General features: G+C 47.4%; 1 pseudogene; it reads right to left on the bottom strand.

Moving 5' to 3' along the window:
- Window positions 1-267: 267 nt before the first annotated feature.
- Window positions 268-876, bottom strand: LOC108296749 (annotated as a pseudogene).
- Between the last annotated feature and the right edge of the window lie 8,067 nt (window positions 877-8,943).

The following is an 8,943-nucleotide window of genomic DNA, read 5'->3' as shown; positions in this document are numbered from 1 at the left end:
GATGCACCTGGTGTCTGAGAGAAGCTTTGGTGCTTTGCCCTGGCCTGGGCCCAGGCCCTACTCCTGAGCTCAGGCTTGTCCCAGGAGAGGAGAGACCAGGGTGGGTGATTATCTCAGTGGTTGCTGTGAGCTCCATCCAGCTTAGATGAGTCTTGGGATCCTGGCTTCTCAAACTTTCCCGTGCACACAAACGGGGATTTGATTAAAACGAAGTTTCTGACTCAGCAGGACAAGTGTGGGTCCACATCTCACTTTTTTTTTGCTTCCAGCATCCAAAAGCTTTTTAATAAGAGGGCAGGATCCAGGGCTAGTTTTTGTCGCCTTGGCTGGCGGGTTGGCCTCTGGCGCGCTGTAACTTCCGGCCCTGGGAGCGGAAGTGGGGTTTGGTGTGGCTGCGCTGGGTTCCCCCGGCCTTGCTGAAACACCTCTGGGCCCTTGTGAGGGCCGGAGGACGGTGCCGCAGCCCTTGCGGGAGTCCACGGCCAGCTGGTCGAAAGTGAGGCTCTTTCCGCCCCCACCCCCGACCCTCTGCCCTGAGGATGCGGCTGCGGGCTGGCTGGTCCACACGCCGCGCACACACCTTCAGTGTTCATGCCCCGTGTACCCGCACGTCATTCACTGTGGTCCCCACAACCACGGCCATTTTGTTTTCCTGGCCAGGAAGCTTCATCTTCCGGATCATCCAGGAAAGGGACAGACGTGGCAATTGGTGCGACTCAGAAACAACCTCTTCAGCACAACCTAGTTGAGTGTGAACTTGGTTCGTCTGGCCAGAAGCCTGCACAGCTTGACCAACAGCCTCAGCTGGGTATCCTGGCTCTTGGGCTAGTTGCTCCAAAGCTTTTGGTCCTTGCTGTGGCGGACGTCAACTCCCATGATGCTGCCTCCTGCTCGGCCACATCTGGAAAGCCACATTTCTATTATCTAACAAGCCCCGGGGACGCAGTTACCAAGGTCCACCCGCCGCAGTTATAGAGGGCCGTAGAGGTGGGAGTGGGGTGGGGTAGGCAGGGGAGGGAAACAGGAGGCGGCGGGTGGGACAGCTGTGCTCATCCTCACTTGTAATTTACTCTTGTAAACTGTCATGAGTAACCTTCTCAGCACCCACCCACACCGCCGCCCCCGTCAATATGATCAAGAAAGAACATGAGAACATCTGTGTTCTTGGTCTCCCAGGGAACTCCACCCAGTCAGGACCCCAGGGTGTGGCAGGCAAGTCCCTCCCTCTCCCCGAAGCCCCAGTGACTCCAATTTAGGTGCGTATGCTGGGGTGGGGGCAGGGCGCTGTGACTCTGCAGCTGCTCCCCACTTTGCTGGGGGGAGTGCATGATATTTGGGAAGAGGTGAGGAGAGGCCTTTCCACTTCCTAGAACTTCTGGTCTGGTCCCCAGGTCACAGGTGTTAATGAAGATGGAGGAATGGCCTCTCGCTAATGGGTCTCTCAAGGCTTGCCCAAGCCAGCAGGGTGGGCAGGGGACAGGGAGGCACTTGTGCTTCCCAGCAGAGCCAGGAACCCGCTGGATGCACCGCTTTGACCTTGGCTCATTGTAAACATGCTCTAATGTGGGGCGTTGAAGCCAGGAGATGGGACAGTGATCATTGCAAGGGAAATTATCTTACAGTTAATTTGTAAATTCCAGTCAAGGTCCTAAAGGAATTGTTTGAAGGGAAGGTGGTAGTGAGCTTGATAAATTTGAAGTGAACTTGATACCTTCCTTTTAAAATCACTGGTAAATTGGAGAGAAAAATCAAGTAAATGCTGAAAGAAGAAAATAATGTGGGCGGCTATAACAGTTATAAAAAATATACCAATGTAATGTAATAGAAAGCCCAGAAGTTGCAAGTATACTTTAAATATTTAGAAAATGATGCATTTGGCATTTCAAAATGGAGAGGAAATAAATAAATGTGGCTGAAAAAATTAAGGATTTGATGTTTCTTCAAACCACATGCTAACATAAATTCCAAATGGGATAAAGAGTTAAATGTAAAAAAAGGATACCAAAAAATAAAAGAATGAAATAGAGGAAAACATTTGTATAATGTCAATGTGAGGGAGGCCATCCTAAGTTTAACATGGAAATCAGAAACCATAAAGGAAAGATTGGAAATGTGACTGCAAAAAGATTTGTTTATGATTCAAAAATATCATAAACAAAATTAATAAGCAAATGATAAAGCGGGAGAATTCAATGTATGCCAGACAGAGGGTTAATTTTGGTACAAATCAATAGGAAGAAGACATGTTCCCAATTGGAATGGGCACAGGGCATGGATATGTAGTTTAAAAATATGTAGAAATGGCTGGGTGAGGTGGCTCATGCCTGTAATCCCAGCACTTTGGGAGGCTGAGGTGGATGGATCACCTGAGGTCAGGAGTTCAAGGCCAGCCTAGCCAACATGGTGAAACCCTGTCTATACTAAAAAACAAAAATTAGCCAGGCATGGTGGCGAGCACCTGTAGTCCCAGCTACCTGAGGGGCTTATGCAGGACAATCTCTTGAACCTGGGAGCCAGAGGTTGCAAGACTCCATTTCAAAAAATAAAAAAGTAGAAATGACCAGTAAATACATGAGATCACTGTAACCATGACAGTAATAAAAGAAATGTGGCCAAACACAGTGACTCGTGAATGTAATTCTAGCACTTTGGGAGGATGAAGTATAAGAATTGCTTGGAGCTAGCAGTCTGACACCAGCTTGGCCAGCAAAGTGAAACCCCCTATCTACAAAAAAATTGTTTTTTTGGAGATAGAGTTTCACTCTGTCACTCAGGCTGCAGTGCAGCGGCGTGATCATGGCTTACTGAAACTTTGGCCTCTCAGGCTCAAGCGATCCTCCTACCTCAGCCTCCCAAGTAGCTGGGACGACAGGTACACACCACCACACCCAGCTAATTTTCTGTATTTTGTGTATTCACCATGTTGCTCCTGGTGGTCTTAAAGTTCTGGACTTAAGCAAGCTGCCCGCCTCAGCCTCTCAAAGTGTATGGATTATAGGCATGAGCCACTGCAACCAACCCTCTATAAGTTTTTTTTTTTTTTTTTTTTTAATTAGCTGGGCATTGTGGTGCACACCTGTAGTTCCATCTCCTCTGGAGACTGACGCAGGAAGATTGCCTGAGTGCAGGCTGCAGTGAGCTATGAGTGAGCCACTGCATTCCAGCATGGGTGACAAAGCAAGACCCTGTCTTAAAAAGAAAGGGACAAAGAGGAAGAAAGAGGAAGAGGAGGAGAAGGAGGAGAAGGAGGAGGAAAAAGAAAGGAGGAGGAGGAGAAGAGGAAATACAGCTAAAACCACAAGATACCTCTTTTTGCTGGAGGAGGAGTACAGCTAAAACCATAGGAGGAGGAGGAACAAGAAAGGAGGAGGGGCCGGGCGCGGTGGCTCACGCCTGTAATCCCAGCACTTTGGGAGGCCGAGGCGGGTGGATCACAAGGTCAAGAGATCAAGACCATCCTGGTCAACTTGGTGAAACCTGTCTCTACTAAAAATACAAAAAATCAGCTGGGCATGGTGGTGCACGCTTGTAGTCCCAGCTACTCAGGAGGCTGAGGCAGGAGAATCGCTTGAACCCAGGAGGCAGAGGTTGCGGTGAGCCAAGATTGCACCATTGCACTCCAGCCTGGGCAACAAGAGCAAAACTCTGTCTCAAAAAAAAAAAAAGAAAGGAGGAGGAGCAGAAATACTACTAAAACTGCAAGATACCTCTTGTTGCCTGCCGAGCTGGCAGCAATCAGAAAGATACAGTATTCATGAGGGCTGGGCAGGGGAGAGTTTGAGTAAACAGACACTCATCTACTGCTGGGGTTGTAAACTGGAACGACTGCTCTGTGGGGCCAAAGCCCTAAAAATGGCCCATCTGTTTGCACCAGAAATTTTATTTCTAGAAATAGATCCTAAAGAAATAATCAGATGTGCTAAATGAATGCATCAGTGTGCATCACAGCCACACTCATACATGGAAGAGTGAAATTGCCTAACTGTGCCCCCAGGAATCCAAATAAGTTTCCTCTTGCTCACCTGTCAGACACCCAAGTCCTTCAGCCAAGTTTTAAAAACCAAAACACCTGTGATGTAGCCCAAGGAGCGCATCCCAGCTTTTCCCAGGCTTGAGCCTCACTTTGCCCCCTTGTGCTGCACAGGGCAGGGCCAGATGGAGCTCTTTGCAGTGGAGCAGGAAGTCCCATCTGGCACTAGAGAAGTGGGCGGCTGCTGAGGATTTAACTTGTGCTTTGTTTCTTGGTGTCCCGAAGGAATAGAAAGCATTTTCTGTCTCCCTAGGGACTTGTTTTTTTTGTTTGTTTTTTTTTTTGAGACGGAGTTTCACTCTTGTTACCCAGGCTGGAGTGAAATGGCGCGATCTCGGCTCACCGCTACCTCCGCCTCCTGGGTTCAGGCAATTCTCCTGCCTCAACCTCCTCAGTAGCTGGGATTACAGGCACGCGCCACCATGCCCAGCTAATGTTTTGTATTTTTAGTAGAGACGGGGTTTCACCATGTTGACCAGGATGGTCTCGATCTCTTGACCTCGTGATCCACCCGCCTCGGCCTCCCAAAGTGCTGGGATTACAGGCTTGAGCCCCCGCGCCCGGCGGGGACCTGTTTTTATCTCTAAAACCTAGTTTCTGGCCAGGTGCGGTGGCTCATACCTGTAATCCCAGCACTTTGGGAGGCTGAGGCTAGTGGATCATGAGGTCAGGAGTTCAAGACCAGCCTGTACAAGATGGTAAGACCCCATCTCAACTAAAAATACAAAAAGCCAGATGTGGTGGCAGCTGCCTGTAATCCCAGCTACTGGAGAGGCCGAGGCAGGGAATTGCTTGAACCAGAGAGGCGGAGGTTTCAGTGAGCTGAGATCTCGCCACTATACTCCAGCCGGGGTGACAGAGCGAGACCCCGTCTCAAAAAACAAAAAACAAAAAACACAAAAAACACAAAAACCAAAACCAAAAAAAAACCCTGGCTTCTCCCTTGGGCCCTCGGAGCCTGACATGGTTGGCTCCAGCCCTCACCTCCCGCTCACCACCTAGGAACCCTCTTCTTAGCTCTGGCCAGGCAGCTCTTCATTCAACTCTTCAAACTCATCATGCCTCTCCGGCCACACAGTCTTTGCAAATGCTGTTCCCTTTTCCCAAAACTCCTCCCTTTCTCTCCTGCCTGGTTACTTCTGAGCTTGGATGTCCCTGTTTCAGGAAGCTCTTCCTTGACCTAAGTTTTTAATAGGCTCCTTTGTGCTCTGCATTCTACCTGTAATTTTACATTAATTAATGCAACCATTTGGTTTCTGTCTCTCCCTCCCAAGATTCTCAGCACCAGGTGGCAGGACCATGTGTTAGCTGTATGTAGGTAGCTCCAGTACCCACACAGTGCATGACACATGGCTGGGCTTCAACATGGTTAACCCATGGCTCTAGGAAATTTTCTTTTATTATTTCTTTGATAACCCCTTGCCCTTTGTTTTTCTCTGTTCTCTTTCTAGAGTGTCAACTGGTTAGATGTTGAACTTGAATCGGTCCTTGAAGTATTTTATTGCTCCTCTTGTATGTTTTTCTTTTTGATGTTTTATTCTGCATTCTAGACATTTCATTGATTTTGTTTTCCAAGCCGTCTAGCAAAAGTTTTATTTTGGTAATCATATTTTTAATTGTAAAAAGTTACTTCTTTTACGTTTGTACACACATGTTCACAGCAGCATTAATCACAATAGCCAAAAGGTAGAAATAACTGTCCATAGACAGATGAATAAACAAAATTTCATATACCCATACCATGGATGTTATTCAGCCTTAAAAAGGAAGGTAATTTTGACACATGCTACATTAGCGAATCTTGAAGACATTATGCTACGTGAAGTAAGCCACTAACACGGGACAATTATTGTGTGATTTCAGTCACATGAGATACTTAAATTAGTCAAATTCATGGAGACAGAAAGAATGGTGGTTGCAAGGATTGGGGGCAGTGAGGGTTGGGGAGTTATTGCTTCATGGGTACAGAGTTCAGTTTTTCAAGATAAAAAAGAGTTCTGGAGATGGTTGTGGATGACAGTTTTAGAACAATGTGAATATCCTTAATGCCCACCGATATGGTTAGACTTTGTGTCCCCACCCAATCTCATCTTGAATTGTAATCCCCAGGTGTTTAGGAAGAGACCTGGTGGGAAATGACTGGAGTGTGGGGGCAATGTTCCCCATGCTCTTCCTGTAATAATGAATGACTTCTCACCTGATCTGTTGGTTTTATAACTAGTAACTTTCCCTGCGCTGACGCATACTCTCCTGCCACCATGTAAAGAAGGTCCTTGCTTTCCCTTCCTCTTCCCCTTCTGCCATGATGGTAAGTTCCTCAGGCCTCCCCAGCCATGTGGGACTGTGAGTCAATTAAACCTCTTTCCTTTGTAAATTACCTACTCTCAGGTAGTACCATTATAGCAATATGAAAACAGACTAATACAGCCACTGAATTGCACATTTAAAAATGGTTAAATGGTGAATTTTATATTGTGTATTTACCACAAACTTTAAAAAGGTAATTGCTTCTCTAACTGTTCCTTTTTTCTTAACATCTTGTGTTTTTTTTTTTTTTTTTTTTTTTTTTGTTGTAGTTTTTTTTTGAGCTTTCCTGAGGATACACATTTTCTTTCTTTTTAATCTTTTATTCTCTGATTCTTGTTCTCTGAGGACTTCTTAGACTCTTTCTCCTTCACTTTGGAAGCTTTTCTGAAATATGTGGGGTTACCTGGTGTCTTTCTGTATCTAAAGGGATTTTGTGCACAGGCTTAAGGGGGTTATATGCATATGGGCAGAGCTTAGAGCGGGAACCAGTCATTACACTCATGGATTCCTAAATGCCATGGTAAGGAGGGCTTCCTCAAGGGTACTGAGCACTCCACTAGTAACACCCATCTCACCAGGCAGTGTACACAGCTCTCTTTGGAGAGAGTCTGTGATTTTTTTCCTTGGGGTAAGTGCCTGGCTCCACCCACGACTTGAGGGAAGGGACACTGTCTACACCTGGATCTTCATTTATTCTGCCTTTTCCTGCCCCGTTTCACTTCACCTCTGTGATACCTGTGCTGAAGCCCAGAGGCTCCCTGAGGTTCTCACAGGCGGATGGCTGACTCCAGCCCCTCTGCATATTTTCTGGGTTTCTGCGCCCTCTAATCTACCCCACAGGTCTCTATTTCATCTTCCAGGTGAAATCACTTGTCTGCTAACGACTTCCTTCAGTCCTCTTTCTTTCTTTCTTTCCTTCCTTCCTTCCTTCCTTCTTTCCTTCCTTTCTTTTCTTTCTTTCCTTCTTTCCTTCTTTCTTTCATTTCTTTCTTTCTTTCCTTTCTTTCTTTCTTTTTCTCTTTTTCTTTCTTTCTTTCTCTCTCTTTCTCTTTCCTTTCTTTCTCTCTCTCTTTCTTTTCTTTTCTCTCTTTCTGAGGCAGAGTCTCCCTCTGTCACCCATGCTGGAGTGCAGTGGCACAATTTTGGCTCGCTGCAACCTCTGACTCCCAGGTTCAAGCGATTCTCCTGTCTCAGCCTTTGGAGTAAATAATATTACAGGTGCACACCACCACGCCCAGCTAATTTTTGTACTTTTAGTAGAGACAGGGTTTCACCATGTTGGCCAGGCTGGTGTCAAACTCCTGATGTCAGGTAATCCGCCTGCCTTGGCCTCCCAAAGTGCTGGGATTACAGGTGTGAGCTGCTGTGCCCAGCCTGGCCTCTTTGCTGTTGTGGCTTAGACTGTTTAAAACACTGGTCCATCAGTTGAATGGAAGGAGAGGATATAAATGTGCCTTCTCTGTTCCCATCTTGAATCCCATTTATTCCCACAGCTGCTGCTCTAACTCTGTCTCATTTTCCTGCCCGGGATCATTGTGGCCCTGCCACCCTCAGCCCCTTCATCCCCAGCCCATGCTGCCACAGCCAGAGTGACCTTCCGAAAGCACGAATCTGGTTATAAACCCCTGTAACTCCTCAGTTGACCTTTAGAGCCAGCAGGATCAAATCTGCATGACATTCAAGGCCTTTTGTGAGCTGGACTCTGCCTGTATCTCTAGCTTCATCTCTTTGTAGTTTCTCAGTGAGCCGTGCTCTTAGATGCCTCCCAATGTTAGCTCATGCTGGGCCCTGGCCTGGAACACTGTTTTCCCCCTTCTGTTCCTAGACGGCTTGAATCCATCTGCCAAGAGAATGAATACTTATGCCCCCACTTTTGTTTTTTCCTTGCATGTGGGGGGAAACCATCAGGGTAGCTCTCCTGGACTCCCATTTCCTTACCACGCACCTTCCTGCAGGAGCTCCAGCGTTACCTCCTCCAGACAGCCCTATGCGATTGCCCATTCTGGGGTAGGTTCCTCTTCTGTCCTCCACAGTCTCCTATATTCTTATCACGTTGTGCAATCCTTTTGCTTTTTTAATGGTCACATGAATGCCTCCAAAGGGAGGAACCTAGCTGGAATTCAGCGGTTCCCTGGCACCTGGCATAGAATATCTGGATGGTTGCCTCAATCCTCACTCCAGTAACGGCCAGAGTCTCAAAAGAGGCAGAGCAGACCAAGCTCATGATTGGTGGCTCCTGTCTGCACAGCCCACATCCACGTCTCTGTGCACACCACGAGTCTAAGTCCCCTCTGGCTGAGCCGCTCCCATGCCATTCAGTGTGGAGGCAGCAGTGCCCATCACCAGACAGGAGCTAAGTTCTGTATCCTCCTGGCTTATTCCCTCCCTCCTCCACTTGTTTTGGTTACTGGGATTCCTTCATAGCAGCCCCCCCTCAGGTGAGCCTTTGTCCACCATCCAGATGCCTATAGAGTCATATCACCATGGGAGGGGGGCTCCCTGATCCCCCATAACTGACCCTGCTCTAGAAGCCAAATGAATTGTACAATATGAGATTGCACCACTGCACTCCAGCCTGGGGGACAGAGCAAGACTTCATCTCAAAA

This window comes from Cebus imitator, unplaced genomic scaffold (assembly GCF_001604975.1).
Source record: "Cebus imitator isolate Cc_AM_T3 unplaced genomic scaffold, Cebus_imitator-1.0 Scaffold737, whole genome shotgun sequence".
NCBI classification, from domain to species: Eukaryota; Metazoa; Chordata; class Mammalia; order Primates; family Cebidae; genus Cebus; species Cebus imitator.
The sequence above is the reverse complement of the archived record's forward strand: the minus strand, read 5'-3'. Positions and strand labels throughout refer to the sequence as shown.